The sequence below is a fragment of the Amblyomma mixtum genome, chromosome 1 (assembly GCF_055824585.1).
Source record: "Amblyomma mixtum isolate Tamu chromosome 1, ASM5582458v1, whole genome shotgun sequence".
In the NCBI taxonomy this organism is placed as follows: domain Eukaryota; kingdom Metazoa; phylum Arthropoda; class Arachnida; order Ixodida; family Ixodidae; genus Amblyomma; species Amblyomma mixtum.
Genome location: NC_143012.1, coordinates 95,737,058 through 95,743,057, shown reverse-complemented (window position 1 = coordinate 95,743,057; position 6,000 = coordinate 95,737,058).

The window sequence follows — 6,000 nt, the reverse complement described above, 5'->3', positions numbered from 1 at the left end:
TGCACACAAAAGACACACACAGCAAAAACATATTCCATTCCAAAAACATATTCATATTCCAATAGGCGGCAGATCGAATATTCTCGACAGTCATATTAGCGCGTGCAGTTCTTTAATCTTAATACTGCAATGAACAGGAGCAACATTAGGCATTTCGCTAGCTAAACTGACCCTATATTCAGGATCCAAATACTAACTGAACGTACTTTGGAAATTAATGGAACGAAGAGAAAATATAATGCATACAATACTTACGAAGATTTTAACGCCTCCTCGAAGTGCTGTGGCTTTACGCAGCTGCTGCTTACACCGTCCAGTGAGCTGAAAAGATGGCTCAGGGTCTGGTCAGCTGCAATTCCTGCGGTACAATACAGTCGTTTTTCCTCCCGTGAATAGATCCTTCCCGGCGAGCAATAATTTACCTTCAGATAATGCTATGATGATGATAAAGAATGAAAAAGGAGGGCTTCGCTCAGCTTCTCGGCAGTTCCTGTATTATTCCTACAGCTCTAAATGAAGACATAAAATACGAGCGTGGCGTAGGCTCGCGGCCTGCCCATCTCTCATGTTTATGACACCTGCACGAAATCAGCTTCCCGTGGCTAGAAAAGAGAGAAACCGCAGGTAGAGCGGTAACTCAGGATTCTGACTATTCGAGAAGAAACGTAATAAAAAAGGCATAGTGGTAAATTAGAAAAATAAGTTTTGAAAACTTCCGACCGCTGAAATTCAACTATGAACACTGTGATCGAAAAGGCAGCCATGATCCACGGATGGAAGGGAATGGTGGAGAAACCAATCTCTCCTCGTTTCCTGGCAGTAAGAACAAGGTTTTTTTCAGCAGCATCGGAAAGCCGCCAAGACCGAAATGCGTCCATGATTCCCTACTGGAAGGAACTTATCCTAGATAGAAGAAACTGGATAGAAGCACGCACTGACAAAATTAAAAATGACCACGTATTAAACAGGCACGAGGGTGATAATGTTCTCCGATGGATGTCTCAGCTTCGAACCAACCATGAATCTAATCGAGCTGCACTTGTTTTAATTTGACGTAGTTTGCTTTTCACCACACCCACTTCTACTTGTTTCGCTTCCGTAAATATGAGTGCAAAGATTTGAAAGCTTTAGCGGAGCCGGAAAAACACCCCTTATCTGTTCGCAACCTTCTTCATGTTATGTAACACCTTGTGTAGGTAGAGGGCAACTTCCGGTCGCAGGTTCCTGTCCCTCTCTTTCGTCTTGAAGTTCGCTGCGCGTGCCTTCACTTTTTTCAGGCAAGCTTCTGCAACAGAAGTCACGAACGACAAGTGGAAGCCCACTGACAAAATTCTAGCCAATTTTTTCTCAAAGCTAGACTGCATCTCATGGGCGCACGATTTCTCAAGCGCCGAATCCAGACGCAAACTAACTATGCCTCTTTTTATCACCTACGAATGAGTAGAGTCGTAAGACAGGAGTTGATTCCGAACACGAGGAGCGCACATCCAACAAGTATGATCTCTGCCCAACTTCACCCAACTATCTAAAAACTGAAGTTCGTTGTTATCCAGTGTCTCACAGGTGAATGTTAGACACATTCCATGCTTTCTAAAAGCATCTAAAACCTCGTTAACAATAGCGCAGTAGTGTAAGGGGCTCTGCTTGTCCAAAAAAACTAAAAAATCATCAACATATCAGTACACTTTGATGACCTCGTACGGGTTAAAAACAGTGCTTAAAACCTGGTCAACGCTATCTAAATAAATGTCCGCTAAAATGGGTGCAACGCAAGATCCAATGCAAATCCCTTTCGTCTCTAAATAGAGGAGATTGTTAAAAGTGACAAAAGTACCTTGAAGGTAAAATTCTAAACGAGTCAAAAAATGGTCAGCAGATATGCCAGCCGAATTTCAGAAAGGGACAACACCACTCTTGTCAATGTATTGTCTCAAAGAAGCGAACAACTCTTGGGGAGGTATAGAATAAAACAGATCGTCTACATTGGCAGAGAATGCAAAGCCGATGTTGCGGTCGGTCTTGAGAAAACTAACTACGTCTCCAGAATTTTTGACAAGGAACAGATCGTGTACAGTAAGCTGTTTCAAAGGTTTTTCCAGAAACTGGCTAACATGTAAGTGCCACGGGCCTTTTTCACTTACAGTATGCGGAAAGCCGTATGCCTCAGAAAAGGCAGGATTCCAGTAGATGTGAGTGCCGTCTTGGCCTTGTTAGATCCTCGTGGGCGCACGTTAAACGCGTCTGTAAAGTTTTACGTTCTGAGCTTTGCCGTCACGTGGGACTTTACCAAGACTTGTTATCTGCAAGTTGTTACGCTCTGAATCTCATGTGGCTCGCGGCATGCAAACTAGGCCATTACAAAAGCCTCACGGGACAGCTTACCGAGCAGTGGTGGAAGTACTGCAGTGGGCTGGCCCTCAGGAAACCGGAGGAATACAGGACATGTAATGAAGCCCTCAACTTTCATTCCTCACAGTCATGTTCAAGCTCAAGCATCACGCTGTTGGGCGGGGTTGACGAGCCGAAAACTATACACAGCGTACTCGGCAAAGGGCCTAAGTACGGACTACCTCCCACTGTTCCTATTCAAGACCTGGCTGCCCTGAATCGTCGGATAGCCAAGAAAGCGCCTGTGGAACAATAGGACAGGTGCTTGCTTGAAGGTGGATGGATGGATGGAAACAACTTTATTACACACACAAAAAAAAAATCTTCCAGGGTGGTCCCCTACTGGTCCAGGAGTCCACGGGCTAGTGCTTCACGTAAAGCCCGATCCACTAGCCATTTCTGGCCGGCGGGCTGAGCGGTCCGTAAAGCAGCCTCCCAGGAAGAATGAGTGGGATTGGGGATGGGGGATACTGCCTTTGGGGAAGGACATTCCCAAAGGTAATGGAAAAGTGTGGATTTGGGCACGCCACAGGTGTTACAATCAGGAGGAAAGGTGGGATGAAAGCATGAGAGGCGGTGGGGTGAAATAAAGCAGCCTGTCTATAATTTCCGCCATGTGGCGCTGGATAAGGGCGACAAGGTACTGAGGGGTGGTGGCAGTGTCATGCGGCTGAATTTGTAAAATGTGGTAATTTGGTGATATGTAGAGAGGACCGAAGGGGCTTCTTGCGCAGGGTTGGGTGCCTGACCCTCCAGGGTCCGGGTGTAGAGTTCTTAGGCCAGCACATGAACGCGCTCATTACCGGCGATCGAGGCATGCCGAGGGACCCACGACAGAGTAACCATTCGGTCGAGAGAGGTGGCCGTGTTAAGAATACGGTGTGTTGCCGGAGTCGCCACGCCCTTTAGGTAGTGGCGATATGCGGCTTGTGAATCTGTGCAAATTTCTGTTATGTTTTTGTCAATGGTGGAGTGGGCCAGAGCAAGAGCGATGGCGGCTCCTTCCGCCTCTGCAGGCGAATAAGTTCGAATAGTGGCGGCGGCCCCCACTGTGCCGTCTTCATAGGCTGCGACTGCCGTGAAATATCCTGGTTTAGAATTTTGTGGCGCGTCGACATAAAGGATATCGGAGCGGTTGCTGTATGTTTTCGTGTAACAGCTCGCTCGTGCCTGCCGCCTACCGTGATGGAGACTAGCACTCATATTGCGCGGTAGGGGCTTCTGATATATGTGATCCTGCGTGCGCAGAGAAATCATGTAAGGTGTAGGACTTGTTGGGGTGGGAATTGGTGGATTGAGACATAGCTGTCGCAGTAGGCATTGTCCTGTTTCCGTGCGACTTAGGCGGACTAATCGGTTGGTGCGTTGAGCCTCTATTAATTCGATCACTGTATTATGGGTACCAGTGGCCAGGAGACGTTTCGTGTTGACTGCCTTCAAAAAACAGCTGGTGTTTCAAGGGATAGGAGCCTAACAACTTTTTTGTAGAGGCTGGTGATACTCGTTGACCATAAGATCCCCAGTTGCTCGAAATTATTGAGCAGACCTCAACTACGGCACCTCTTTTTCTCTTTCTTCTTTCACTACCACGTTCCTCCCTTACCTTACGGCGCGGTTCAGGTGTCCGCTGAGGTATGTGGGTGATGTACAGCGCCATTTCCTTTACTCAAAAACCAATTTACCCATTTTATTTATATCGCTTTTACAAGCGCAAAAGAAAGGATTTTGTGGTGTTGCCGAAAAACCTGTTCCATGAAAAAGCCATCCAAGCGGGTGAAAAAAATTTCGCCCTTATAAAGCGCCGTGCTTCTACTGCAAAACAAAGGATAGGCGACTTCTGCAAGGATGTTGGGAATGAAATTTTGTTAACGCGAGTCACTAAGTCTAAAGGTAATGCTTTGAATCTTCTCTATAGTGCTAAGACGCATAAACCCGGGGTCCCTTTCCGCAGTATTGTAAGTGAAAAGGCTCTTGGCAGTTACATATTAGCCAGTTTCGATAAATCTGTGAAACAGCTTAATGTTCACGATCCGTTCCTTGTCAAAAATTCTGGAGACGCAGTTAATTTTCTCAAGACCGACCGCAACATCGGCTTTGCATTCTCTGTCGATGTAGAGAATCTGTTTTATTCTATACGACACCAAGAGTTGTTCGCTTCCGTTAGGCAATGTATTGACAAGAGCAATGTTGTCCCTTTCCAAAATTCGGCTGGCATTTCTGTTGACAATTTGTTTACCCTTTTAGAATTTTGCCTTAAAGGTACATTTATCGCTTTAACAATAATCTCTATTTACAGACGAAAGGCATTTGCAGTGGATCTTGCGTTGCACCCATTTTAAGCGACATTTTTTTAGCCAGCATTGACCAGGTTTTAAGCACTGTTTTTAACTCGTACGAGATCATCAAAGTGTACAGATATGTTGATGATTTCTTAATTTGTTTTGGACAAGCTGAGCCCTTTATATTACTGCGCTATTGTTAACAAGATTTAGATGCTTTTAGACAGCATGGAAAGGGTATAACATTAACTTTTGAGACACCGTATAACGACGCACTTGAGTTTTTAGATATTCTGGTCAAGTTGGGCAGGGATCATACTTTTTGGATGTATGCCCCTCGTGTTCAGAAGCAACTGCTGCCTTACGATTCTACTTATTCAAAGGTGATAAAAAGAGGCATAGTTAGTTTGTGTCTGGATTCGGCGCTTGAGGTATCGTGCGTCCATAAGATGCAGTGTAGCTTTGAGAATCGATTGGCTAGAATTTTGTTAGCGGGCTACCTTTTGTCGGTCGTGACTTATGTTGCAGAAGCTTGCCTGAAAAAATGTGAAGACACGCACAGCGAACTCCACGACCAAAGAGAGGAACAGAAACCTGCGAGTGGAAGTTGCCCCTATTTACACAAGGGGTCGCATAACATGAAGAAGGTTGCGAACAGGTATAGGGAGCGCCGCTCGTTTTTTCAGCTCCGGTGAAGCTTTCAAAGCTGTGCCCTCGTATTTCCGCAAGCGAAACAAGGTGAAGCCGGTGTGGTAAAAAGCACACTACGCCCTGTGTGAAATGCGCTTCTGAGGTGGTATACGAGCTGCCACTTTCATGTGGAAAAGTGTACATCGGTCAAACGGGGCGATGTATTAACGACGGTGTTAAGTTCGCTGTACTTTCTGCGGTGCTATGCAGCCTCCAGCACAGTGCGTGGAACTGCGAACGCGCGACTGACCCACCGCGGACGCACAGCGCGACGCGCGTCGGTGGCTGCTCTCTTGTTGCTGGCGGCGCCGTCGCTAGAACGCTCGTTCTCCTGTTTGTTGCACTGGACGCTGGACCCCTCGGCGACAGCCTTTCCTTTTCTTTTTATAATAAGGAATATCCAGTGATTGTTCCTGTGACATACGTGCGTCTCGTATGCACGTGGGCGGGAGGGGAGACGAAGAGGAAGGCGGAGGTTCGGGACGCGGCGAGTTGCGCACTTTTTGTGTGCGTGCTCGGAACCTCTCCTTTCCTAGGTATTTGATTGGCTGACGGAGGTTTTGTTTTCCTTTCCCTGGGCGTCGATTGGGGAGAAGTGTCGCCTGTTTTATGATTGGTTACTGTCCCCGCCAAGGGCGGAGAC